General features: G+C 37.8%; 1 pseudogene; it reads right to left on the bottom strand.

The window, feature by feature from the left end:
- The window catches only part of LOC135547713 (protein FAM124A-like), a 622,546-nt pseudogene that overhangs the window by 345,963 nt on the left and 262,469 nt on the right, over positions 1-14,114 (bottom strand).

The following is a 14,114-nucleotide window of genomic DNA, read 5'->3' as shown; positions in this document are numbered from 1 at the left end:
AGATCTACTGTCTCTATTATATTATGACAGACCAGCTAGATCTACTGTCTCTATTATATTATGACAGACCAGCTAGATCTACTGTCTCTATTATATTATGACAGACCAGCTAGATCTACTGTCTCTATTATATTATGACAGACCAGCTAGATCTACTGTCTCTATTATATTATGACAGACCAGCTAGATCTACTGTCTCTATTATATTATGACAGACCAGCTAGATCTACTGTCTCTATTATATTATGACAGACCAGTCTCTATTATATTATGACAGACCAGCTAGATCTACTGTCTCTATTATATTATGACAGACCAGCTAGATCTACTGTCTCTATTATATTATGACAGACCAGCTAGATCTACTGTCTCTATTATATTATGACAGACCAGCTAGATCTACTGTCTCTATTATATTATGACAGACCAGCTAGATCTACTGTCTCTATTATATTATGACAGACCAGCTAGATCTACTGTCTCTATTATATTATGACAGACCAGCTAGATCTACTGTCTCTATTATATTATGACAGACCAGCTAGATCTACTGTCTCTATTATATTATGACAGACCAGCTAGATCTACTGTCTCTATTATATTATGACAGACCAGCTAGATCTACTGTCTCTATTATATTATGACAGACCAGCTAGATCTACTGTCTCTATTATATTATGACAGACCAGCTAGATCTACTGTCTCTATTATATTATGACAGACCAGCTAGATCTACTGTCTCTATTATATTATGACAGACCAGCTAGATCTACTGTCTCTATTATATTATGACAGACCAGCTAGATCTACTGTCTCTATTATATTATGACAGACCAGCTAGATCTACTGTCTCTATTATATTATGACAGACCAGCTAGATCTACTGTCTCTATTATATTATGACAGACCAGCTAGATCTACTGTCTCTATTATATTATGACAGACCAGCTAGATCTACTGTCTCTATTATATTATGACAGACCAGCTAGATCTACTGTCTCTATTGTATTATGACAGACCAGCTAGATCTGCTGTCTCTATGTCTCTTATATTATGACAGACCAGCTAGATCTACTGTCTCTATTATATTATGACAGACCAGCTAGATCTACTGTCTCTATTATATTATGACAGACCAGCTAGATCTACTGTCTCTATTATATTATGACAGACCAGCTAGATCTACTGTCTCTATTATATTATGACAGACCAGCTAGATCTACTGTCTCTATTATATTATGACAGACCAGCTAGATCTACTGTCTCTATTATATTATGACAGACCAGCTAGATCTACTGTCTCTATTATATTATGACAGACCAGCTAGATACTACTGTATCTATTATGACAGACCAGCTAGATCTACTGTCTCTATTATATTATGACAGACCAGCTAGATCTACTGTCTCTATTATATTATGACAGACCAGCTAGATCAGTCTACTGTCTCTATTATATTATGACAGACCAGCTAGATCTACTGTCTCTATTATATTATGACAGACCAGCTAGATCTACTGTCTCTATTATATTATGACAGACCAGCTAGATCTACTGTCTCTATTATATTATGACAGACCAGCTAGATCTACTGTCTCTATTATATTATGACAGACCAGCTAGATCTACTGTCTCTATTATATTATGACAGACCAGCTATCTACTGTCTCTTATTATGACAGACCAGCTAGATCTACTGTCTCTATTATATTATGACAGACCAGCTAGATCTACTGTCTCTATTATATTATGACAGACCAGCTAATCTACTGTCTCTATTATATTATGACAGACCAGCTAGATCTACTGTCTCTATTATTATATTATGACAGACCAGTTACTAGTCCAGATTACTCTTAAGACAGACCAGCTTGATCTATTATATATGACAGACCAGCTAGATCTACTGTCTCTATTATATTATGACAGACCAGCTAGATCTACTGTCTCTATTATATTATGACAGACCAGCTAGATCTACTGTCTCTATTATATTATGACAGACCAGCTAGATCTACTGTCTCTATTATATTATGACAGACCAGCTAGATCTACTGTCTCTATTATATTATGACAGACCAGCTAGATCTACTGTCTCTATTATATTATGACAGACCAGCTAGATCTACTGTCTCTATTATATTATGACAGACCAGCTAGATCTACTGTCTCTATTATATTATGACAGACCAGCTAGATCTACTGTCTCTATTATATTATGACAGACCAGCTAGATCTACTGTCTCTATTATATTATGACAGACCAGCTAGATCTACTGTCTCTATTATATTATGACAGACCAGCTAGATCTACTGTCTCTATTATATTATGACAGACCAGCTAGATCTACTGTCTCTATTATATTATGACAGACCAGCTAGATCTACTGTCTCTATTATATTATGACAGACCAGCTAGATCTACTGTCTCTATTATATTATGACAGACCAGCTAGATCTACTGTCTCTATTATATTATGACAGACCAGCTAGATCTACTGTCTCTATTATATTATGACAGACCAGCTAGATCTACTGTCTCTATTATATTATGACAGACCAGCTAGATCTACTGTCTCTATTATATTATGACAGACCAGCTAGATCTACTGTCTCTATTATATTATGACAGACCAGCTAGATCTACTGTCTCTATTATATTATGACAGACCAGCTAGATCTACTGTCTCTATTATATTATGACAGACCAGCTAGATCTACTGTCTCTATTATATTATGACAGACCAGCTAGATCTACTGTCTCTATTATATTATGACAGACCAGCTAGATCTACTGTCTCTATTATATTATGACAGACCAGCTAGATCTACTGTCTCTATTATATTATGACAGACCAGCTAGATCTACTGTCTCTATTATATTATGACAGACCAGCTAGATCTACTGTCTCTATTATATTATGACAGACCAGCTAGATCTACTGTCTCTATTATATTATGACAGACCAGCTAGATCTACTGTCTCTATTATATTATGACAGACCAGCTAGATCTACTGTCTCTATTATATTATGACAGACCAGCTAGATCTACTGTCTCTATTATATTATGACAGACCAGCTAGATCTACTGTCTCTATTATATTATGACAGACCAGCTAGATCTACTGTCTCTATTATATTATGACAGACCAGCTAGATCTACTGTCTCTATTATATTATGACAGACCAGCTAAATCTACTGTATTATATTATATTTTACAGACCAGCTAGATCTACTGTCTCTATTATATTATGACAGACCAGCTAGATCTACTGTCTCTATTATATTATGACAGACCAGCTAGATCTACTGTCTCTATTATATTATGACAGACCAGCTAGATCTACTGTCTCTATTATATTATGACAGACCAGCTAGATCTACTGTCTCTATTATATTATGACAGACCAGCTAGATCTACTGTCTCTATTATATTATGACAGACCAGCTAGATCTAATGTCTCTGTTATATTATGACAGATCAGCTAGATCTACTGTCTCTATTATATTATGACAGACCAGCTAGATCTACGGTCTCTATTAAATATCGACAGACCAGCAAGATCTACTGTCTCTATTATGTTATGACAGACCAGCTAGATCTACTGTCTCTATTATATTATGACAGACCAGCTAGATCTACTGTCTCTATTATATTATGACAGACCAGCTAGATCTACTGTCTCTATTATATTATGACAGACCAGCTAGATCTACTGTCTCTATTATATTATGACAGACCAGCTAGATCTACTGTCTCTATTATATTATGACAGACCAGCTAGATCTACTGTCTCTATTATATTATGACAGACCAGCTAGATCTACTGTCTCTATTATATTATGACAGACCAGCTAGATCTACTGTCTCTATTATATTATGACAGACCAGCTAGATCTACTGTCTCTATTATATTATGACAGACCAGCTAGATCTACTGTCTCTATTATATTATGACAGACCAGCTAAATCTACTGTCTCTATTATATTATGACAGACCAGCTAGATCTACTGTCTCTATTATATTATGACAGACCAGCTAGATCTACTGTCTCTATTATATTATGACAGACCAGCTAGATCTACTGTCTCTATTATATTATGACAGACCAGCTAGATCTACTGTCTCTATTATATTATGACAGACCAGCTAGATCTACTGTCTCTATTATATTATGACAGACCAGCTAGATCTACTGTCTCTATTATATTATGACAGACCAGCTAGATCTACTGTCTCTATTATATTATGACAGACCAGCTAGATCTACTGTCTCTATTATATTATGACAGACCAGCTAGATCTACTGTCTCTATTATATTATGACAGACCAGCTAGATCTACTGTCTCTATTATATTATGACAGACCAGCTAGATCTACTGTCTCTATTATATTATGACAGACCAGCTAGATCTACTGTCTCTATTATATTATGACAGACCAGCTAGATCTACTGTCTCTATTATATTATGACAGACCAGCTAGATCTACTGTCTCTATTATATTATGACAGACCAGCTAGATCTACTGTCTCTATTATATTATGACAGACCAGCTAGATCTACTGTCTCTATTATATTATGACAGACCAGCTAAATCTACTGTCTCTATTATATTATGACAGACCAGCTAGATCTACTGTCTCTATTATATTATGACAGACCAGCTAGATCTACTGTCTCTATTATATTATGACAGACCAGCTAGATCTACTGTCTCTATTATATTATGACAGACCAGCTAGATCTACTGTCTCTATTATATTATGACAGACCAGCTAGATCTACTGTCTCTATTATATTATGACAGACCAGCTAGATCTACTGTCTCTATTATATTATGACAGACCAGCTAGATCTACTGTCTCTATTATATTATGACAGACCAGCTAGATCTACTGTCTCTATTCTATTATGACAGACCAGCTAGATCTACTGTCTCTATTATATTATGACAGACCAGCTAGATCTACTGTCTCTATTATAATATGACAGACCAGCTAGATCTACTGTCTCTATTATATTATGACAGACCAGCTAGATCTACTGTCTCTATTATATTATGACAGACCAGCTAGATCTACTGTCTCTATTATATTATGACAGACCAGCTAGATCTACTGTCTCTATTATATTATGACAGACCAGCTAGATCTACTGTCTCTATTATATTTTGACAGACCAGGTAGATCTACTGTCTCTATTATATTATGACAGACCAGATAGATCTACTGTCTCTATTATTTTCTGACAGACCAGCTAGATCTACTGTATCTATTATATTTTGACAGACCAGGTAGATCTACTGTCTCTATTATATTATGACAGACAAGATAGATCTACTGTCTCTATTCTATTATGACAGACCAGCTAGATCTACTGTCTCTATTATATTATGACAGACCAGCTAGATCTACTGTCTCTATTATATTATGACAGACCAGCTAATAAATAGGCCATAGTAGCTCTAATTTCAATTTATTATGACAGACCATTAACACTGGAGTGATAGATGACAGCAGATGATGATGTGCAAGTAGAAATACTACTGTGCATAGAGCAATTAAGTAAACAAAAACAGTATTATATTATGACAAGGTAGATCAACTGGGCTGTTTACAGATGGGCTACGTACAGCTGCTAGCATTATCAGTTAGACAGACCAGCTAGATCTATGTCTTATTATATTATGACAGTGTTGCCAGATCTACTGTCTCTATTATAAAGTAGACAGTCCAAATGTCTCTATTATATTATTACTGTCTCTATTATATTATGACAGACCAGCTAGATCACTGTCTCTATTATAATTTGACAGACCAGCTAAATCAACTGTCTCTGTGTCTCTATTATATTATGACAGACCAGCTAGATCTACTGTCTCTATTATATTATGACAGACCAGCTAGATCTACTGTCTCTATTATATTATGACAGACCAGCTAGATCTACTGTCTCTATTATATAATGACAGACCAGCTAGATCAACTGTCTCTATTGTACTATGACAGACCAGCTCGATCTCCTGTCTCTATTCTATTATGACAGACCAACTAGATCTACTGTCTGTATTATATTATGACAGACCAGCTAGATCTACTGTCTCTATTGTATTATGACAGACCAGCTAGATCTACTGTCTCTATTCTATTATGACAGACCAGCTAGATCTACTGTCTGTATTATATTATGACAGACCAGCTCGATCTACTGTCTCTATTATAATATGACAGACCAGCTAGATCTACTGTCCCTATTATAGTATGACATACCAGCTAGATCTACTGTCTCTATTGTATTATGACAGACCAGCTAGATCTACTGTCCCTATTATGTTATGACAAACCAGCTAGATCTACTGTGTCTATTATTTTCTGACAGTCCAGCTAGATCTACTGTATCTATTATATTTTGACAGACCAGGTAGATCTACTGTCTCTATTATATTATGACAGACAAGATAGATCTACTGTCTCTATTATATTATGACAGACCAGCTAGATCTACTGTCTCTATTATATTATGACAGACCAGCTAGATCTACTGTCTCTATTATAATATGACAGACCAGCTAATAAATAGGCCATAGTAGCGAAATAATTTCAATTTAGCAAATTAACACTGGAGTGATAGATGAGCAGATGATGATGTGCAAGTAGAAATACTGGTGTGCATAGAGCAGAAAGTAAATAAAAACAGTATGGGGATGAGGAAGGTAGATCGGGTGGGCTGTTTACAGATGGGCTACGTACAGCTGCAGCAATCAGTTAGCTGCTCAGATAGCCGATGTTTAAAGTTAGCAGTGTTGCCAACACCTCAGTAAGGAAAGTAGCTATTGGCTGTCCAAAAGTCGCTCGAAGTTGCTAAATTATGTCATCACCTAATTTACATAATTGCCCATTTGCATGTAATTGTGATTGACACTGTAGGAGTGAGGAATAACATTGTGGGAGAGACAAAAAGTGAGTAAAAAACACCATAAATAATTTTAGAACTACAAATGAACTTTGTTCTGTCGATTCTTGTTTTTTTAAGTCACAATTCCAACCCTCCTCCTTTATCCGGTGGGCTTGGGACCGCCAAAAGAAACACTCTTGGCGGAGCTATTTAGTTTTTCATTACCTTTTTTATTTTATTCTTTGTTTTTTTTCAGTTTAGTTTTCTTAATTTGGTTTTTAACCTTATGGTCCGCCTACAACAAGTCACAGTAAAACATTAAACATTTTTAACCTTAATTTAACATTTTTTTTTTAAATGATATACAATCTACATTAAAAGATCTGGTTCCACAGGTTAAAATCCCGATTGTTTCCCCACCTTCGGCAATGAGCTCCCCTTACCCCTCCACATGTTAACTCTAAACGTATCTTTTAATTATATTGGTTAAAATCAAAAAGGTGATTAAAAGCCAAGCAATGTTAGAATCCATTGTGTAGTCCTGTTTGCAAAACCCTGACGTTTCGCAGAGTTTTCTGCTTCTTCAGAGGGATCTTTTCCTCGACCGAGAACCCCCGTACCTTTTAAAATGGGCGCAATTAGGAGGGAGAGACCCAGCCACTGCGCCCAAATTGGGCGTTTCTATCTTTCTGTTATCTACTGGTTCAATTTAAAGCATGTGTGTCTGTTGGTTTGAAGTAAACTCTAGTGTGTAGTGTTTTCTGTGATTGATTGTTATTACTGAAAAAACAGTTGTGTCTAAGAAGTTGACTTCTTGCGGATGAATTGTGTATTTAACCTTAATGGATGGATGATGACCGTTGAGAATGTTTATAAAATCTGTGAATCACTGGATAACTTGATGTCGTGGGGCCAGGCTCCTATTATGTTGTCTAAAAATAATAAAAAGTGGGTTGATATGGACACTTGGCCAGTGCCTCTCTCTCCCATTCAGCCATGCGTAAGCAGGTGCAATTTTTTTGCCCATAGCTGTTCCCTCCACCTGCAGGTAATAGTGATAATTGAATAAAAAGTCATTGCTAGTCAGGCTGATTTCTAATAATTGTAATATTTCTTTGTCCGGTCTTGTGTTGTCTGGGTATCTCTTAAAGATATTTATAATTGCTTGTATTCCTGTTGCTGTATTTATGTTGGTGTATAGGATATCAATATCTATCGTGAATGTGTGTGTGTGGGGGGGAACAACTATGGGTCCAATCCTCTCCATGAAGTGGTAAGTTTCCCTGAGAAAGCTGGGGTGCCTGGAGGAGAGAGGGTTGATATGATGATCTATATATTGTGAAATGTTATAGGATTCACTATTGCAGTCTGAGACAATCGGTCTGCCAGGAGGAACTTCAAAGGGAATTGTCCATGTCCCCGGTTCCTTGTGTACTCTTAACAGTAAGTAGAATAGTCTAGGTCGTGGGGTGTCTGTACAGGAGAGAAAGTCCCGTTGTTTTGCTGTGATGTAGTGTTGGTCGTAGAGTCTTTTTATTATTGTCCTTAGCTGTGTCTGTGTCTGTGGTTGTATACTGTTTTCTATTTGTTTATAATGGGGCGGCAGGGTACCTTAGTGGTTATAGAGCATTGGACTAGTAACCGGAAGGTTACAAGTTCAAATCCCAGAGCTGACAAATATAAATCTGTTTTTCTACCCCTGAACAGGCAGTTAACCCACTGTTCCTCGGCCGTCATTGAAAATAAGAATTTGTTCTTAACTGACTTGCCTAATTAAATAAAGGTCAAATTAAAATAAATAATGTTTGATAACTGTCTGTTGGCTTCGTACATGTATTGATGTTTATCCAATATTACTATTTTTTAACCTTTATCTGCTGGTTTGATGATTATGTGTGGGTTATTTTTAAGTTGTTGTATTGCCTGTCTTTCTACGTGTGTGAGGTTATCCTCCCTATCTGTGTGAATCTGATGGTTGTGAAGTGTGTTTTTGTCTCCTGATTCTACCATCTATCTGGGAGGTTTTAGGTTCCCAGGTAGATGGTAAAGTAAATGGTAGGTGACTGTCATCTGTGTTGTAGTCAAAATAGTCCAACAGTTTAAGTCTTCTATGATATTTGTGGGTGTCCCTTTGAAGTTCCTCCCAATCAAATTTGTTTGGGCGAGGGATGAATGTTAGCCCTCTCTCCAGAAGCTTTACCTGTGCTGCTGTGGGTATGAAAGATTTGGAAAGATTCATGATATTAGTTGTTGATTGGTCCGCTGCTCCCCTTGGTGAAGGATCTGCACTGGTTATTAGGGAAGGAAAGAGATTGCAAGAAAAGTTATTTCTATCCAAACTGTGGCTTGTGGTTAATGTAATTTTAACTGTCTACACCCGTGTTGAAAGATGAGGTCTGCTGTGGTGGATGTCCAGTGTATGAGATCTGTTGTTCTGTGAAATGTGTCTTGTGGGATCTCTAATAGGGTTGGGAAGTTAGTGGTAATGTAAGGGAATACCCAACTGAAATGAATGGGAAAACATTGGCATAGTACAAACCATGTACACGATGGACAATACCACCCAAATCGGCGTTGATTCATGCAAAATGTTTTGCAAATGCCATATGGCAATTGCCAGTTGTAACACTTCCAAAATCCAACAGGTGGCGTGTGCGCTCCACCGTGGTTTTTCATATAGGAAATGGACCCCAAGTCAACATCCAAAAGCTAAATTTTGAAAAAATGAATTTTTTGTCAAAAACTTATCACCCCTTAAAAAGTGCTTTCTGGACCGTTTTCAAAATTCTTTCGCTTTTTTTTGTCAATTACACATGTGTAAGAACTGTATGAATATAAATTTTATTATCATATATTTTTTAAATTACTTGCGCATAAGGCACATCTTTTGTCCATTTGCAATATGATTTCATAGGAAGTCAAAAGTCAAAAATTGCAAAATTCCATAAACTTCACACACCCTTAAAAAGTGCTTTCTGGACCGTTTTTCAAAATTCTTTCGAATTTTGTGTCAATTACACACGTATAAGAACTGTATCAACATACTTTAGTCATATTTTATTATCATATATTTTTATTTTTTTTACTTGTGGATTAGGCAAATGTTTTCTCTATTTGGAATATGATTTCATAGGAAGTCAAAAGTCAAAAATAGCTAAATTTTATAAAAAACTTCACACACCCTTAAAAAGTGCTTTCTGGACCGTTTTTCGAAATTCTTTAGAATTTTATGTCAATTACACACATATAAGAACTGTATCAACATACTTTAGTCATATTTTATGATCATAATGTATTTTTTTTTTTACTTGTGCATAAGGCATATGTTTTGTGGTGTCCAAATGTCATAAGAAATTTGACATGCTCAAAAATCCTGCAGAAATGCAAATGCCTGATGAACTCGGGATGGCTGGGCAGTGATTGTTGTTCCTTTCCATCACTTGTGGTGTTGATTTCATCATGTCCATTTGTTGATGTTTTCTCACTTTTGCAAAGTCACTGTGCATTTGCAATATGGTTCAATGGGCATTCACCATCACGAATTTGTCATGCTATAAAAATCGTGCAGGAATGCAAAATTGACTGGCCCGATGAACTCGGGATGGCTGGGCAGTGATTCTGGTACCTCTCTATCACTCGTTAGGGTTGATTTCAGAATGTAACTTTTGGTGATGGTACCTCACTGTTTAAACATATTGCAAATGGACAAGAGTCACCAGCAAGTCACTGTCCATCAGTCAATTTGATATCATTCTGACACCAAACTGATACAAACTGACACCAAACTATCACATACTTCAGAGCTGGCCCAAAATTCACAACGCCTTTGCTTCAAACCATAAAAAATACATAAAACACGTAGTTACGTTATAGCTGCGGGTCCATTTCTTGTGTTATGTGTAGGCCTAGCTGAGGCGACCCCGAATCCCAAGTTTCGGCTCGATAGGTCATTTGGTGTCTGAGTAAAACCCTAATTGGTGCTGAAAATCTACTTTTTTCAATTACTTGCTACGGGGTCCTTGAATGAGCTATCGGACAGAAACGTTGGGTTCTGTCTCTTTGGGCCGAGACGGTCACAATGCACCTAGTCTTGTGACTCTGGGACATTTCTAAATGTCTGCATTTTCGTAATGGTCAAAATGAATTGAAGTCGTTGCAAATGTACGAGGCTGTTTCTCGGTCCGAGAAGCTTCTAGAGCGACGTAACTCACCACGCACTATCGAACTTAGAACAGGATTCTAAAGTTTCGAACTCTAGGTCTGACGGTTCTTTTTTAGCTTGAACAAAGCTAACAATTGGAGGCAGTGTCAGTCTCTACGCACCCCAATACGTCCCTCCATCCAAGTTGTGTATCTGTGTGATTTAGTTTTCCTTTGAATTTTTATGGGAAAAATGACTGATTTACAGTTCATGGGGTTGCCTAATCACACATATGAAGTTTTGGACAGATCTGATTTTTTTACCCTTTGAAACAGCCCCTGCGACACCAATTATGGCACTTCCGGTTGACACAGGAAGCTATAAGTCAACACATATCCTCATTGGGCTATGCTTTTACAGAATCCTGAGTTTTAAGTCTTTATTTTAAGAATTGACTGATTTACACAGGGTTCAATGCACTATGTCTATCAAATTGCAGGCAGGGTATGGATATACACTTTTAGGGTGATTTTAAGCACTTCCGGTTGGTCCACGAAGCTTAGAATCGACACAGGTAGACCTCATAGTGTCCTGATTGACTGTCATCAAAGACAGGTTCATAAGGCATTCATAACCCACATAGGCCTCAGGTTGAATTTAGAGGAGCAGGCAATGTATTCCTATGGGGAGAGAAGTCAATGCAAACTGTTTGATGTAAACACCTTCTTTCAACTGTGAAGGGTTAATGCCACACGGTCAAGGTTAGGCTTGCACAGATCGGGAGGACCTTACGAACATTCCTGTGTTTGAATTGTCCTTCTAAACCTAACGGTTCCGCGGCTGTCACCCAAAATCAAATGACGTTCTGGTGCAGGCTTCATTTTGGGCCTACTTTTCTCATGGTCGCTGCGCTTAGACCGAGCGAGCTACGGTCAAGCGGTTATCTCGTTGAACTCGGCACGGCCTTGGGATTATGTTTATGCCATTGCCTGCTCTCTGTGTCTTTAAGCACTGCGCTTTATCACTCCATCCTTGCTGTGTGTGTGTGAGAGCTTTTCTTTGACATCTGTTGGGAGAAATGACTGATTTTACAGTTCAGGAGGGTTGCCTAATAACACATTTTTTGAAAAGATCTGACCTTTTTAACCCTTGGATACAGCCACTATGACACCATTTAAGGCACTTCCTGTTGGCACAGGAAGCTATAAATAAACTCATGTCCTCATTGGGGTATGCCTTTACAGAATCCTGAGTTTTAAGTCTTTACGTTAAGAACTGAGTTATTTATGGAGGGTTTAGTGAGTGTGTGTTATTTCAGAAAATCATAGAAAATCACAGAAATCTCGCAGAGCTCCGCAGCACACTTTAAAAATATTCGTATGAACACCCTGCAACTGGATCTGTAACTGTTGAAAAAAAACACCTATCTTTGAACATCACCAATCTGTCATTGTACGATTTCTCTTAAATCACGATAGATAAATGGCAGATTCTTTTTTTATTGACACCGGAGGCTCCTTGACTTTGACGTGAAGTGAAAAAATAATTTCTCTATTTTCATTTTGGACCTTTAATCCCAGAAAAATGGCTATAACTCAAAAGCCGTTGAGGCCTAGACGCCATCTTGTTCGGGGCCAACTGCCCATTATGCCAAGCCTATGCTCACCAAGATTCGGCTTCGAAATATTTTCAGTTTTTGAGATAAGGCCCCGTCGTGATTCGTGATGTTTTGTCAAATTGCAATTTGATTGCTTATGCCCTCTTGTGGGATTTTCCGGGATAGCGGAAAAATGACCAAAATTTGATTATTTTATAAAACGAAAACCGAATGTCCGACAAAGTTCATTTGATGACTTCCCGGTAGGTCTGGCCCTGCCGCTCAGCCCGACGCCGTCCCCGACTTTTACAAATGTTTTCGGACGTCTAGTAAGGGACGGTACATTTGCAATATGGACTTTCTCACTAACCATACAGAAAATGTAGAAATGTTCCCTTCATGTATGTAAGCTTTGATGAGCTTAAGGTTTCTCTTCTGCTGTGAAGTAAGAAGAGGCGAATGGCTGATGACAGGAATGTATATTGTTGCGTTTGGAAATGTTTTCTTTGCCTCCTTGTGCGTACCTGACAGCTGTTTTAGTGATGTTTGGAATGGGTCATGATCCTTGTTGTTCAAGCCCACCGAGATAACAACAGTCGCAGTGTCTGTATGTATGGGGGTTTTCTCCAGTACTTTTATGAAATGATAGAATGTTGCCCCTGGGTAAATGTCTACCTGGATGTTGGGGTTATTGAATGGTGGGATCCGGTTGAGGTTTGAGTCTCCTATGATGAGTGTTGGTGTGTGTCCCTCAATGTTCCAATCTGCCACCTTGTAGTTCGGCCTAGCCTTGTGATAGAAGGGTTTTTGGGGAGGGTGTGTGGGTTTAGGCAGTGGTTGGGGTTGAAGATGGGGCTATGGTGGGGATGATGGTGGTTATTTTGAGGCGCCAGTTGTACAGGGACCCTGGACAAGCAGAGGCACAGCTATATTCGTTTTTTGTGGGGGTTCGGATTTGGGAGCTTTGGGGTGTTGCCCATTGTCTTGCCCTTTCATCATCGTCATATGCCCCTTGAGTTGCCCTGTGTCACGCCTTGGTCTTAGTATTTTGTGTTTTAGTTTATTAGTTAGTCAGACCAGGGTGTGACATGGGTTTATTATGTATTGTATTTTCGTATCGGGGTTTGTAGTATTTGGGATTGTAGTTGATTAGGGGTGTGTGTGTTTAATAGGTTTGGCTGCCTGAGGCGGTTCTCAATCAGAGTCAGGTGATTCTCGTTGTCTCTGATTGGGAACCGTATTTAGGTAGCCTGGTTTTCGCTTTGTATTTCGTGGGTGATTGTTCCTGTCTCTGTGTTAGTTTCACCAGTCAGGCTGTAATAGGTTTCACGTTCCGTTTGTTGTTTTGTATTTATTTGTTATTTCATGTATAGTTCGTTTTGTTTGTTTCACTATTAAACATGAGTAACTTACACGCTGCATTTCGGTCCGACTCTCTTTCGACAAAAGAAGAACGCCGTTACACCCTGTCCT

The sequence above is a fragment of the Oncorhynchus masou genome, chromosome 10 (assembly GCF_036934945.1).
Source record: "Oncorhynchus masou masou isolate Uvic2021 chromosome 10, UVic_Omas_1.1, whole genome shotgun sequence".
In the NCBI taxonomy this organism is placed as follows: Eukaryota; Metazoa; Chordata; class Actinopteri; order Salmoniformes; family Salmonidae; genus Oncorhynchus; species Oncorhynchus masou.
This window is presented reverse-complemented; position numbering and strand designations above follow the sequence as displayed.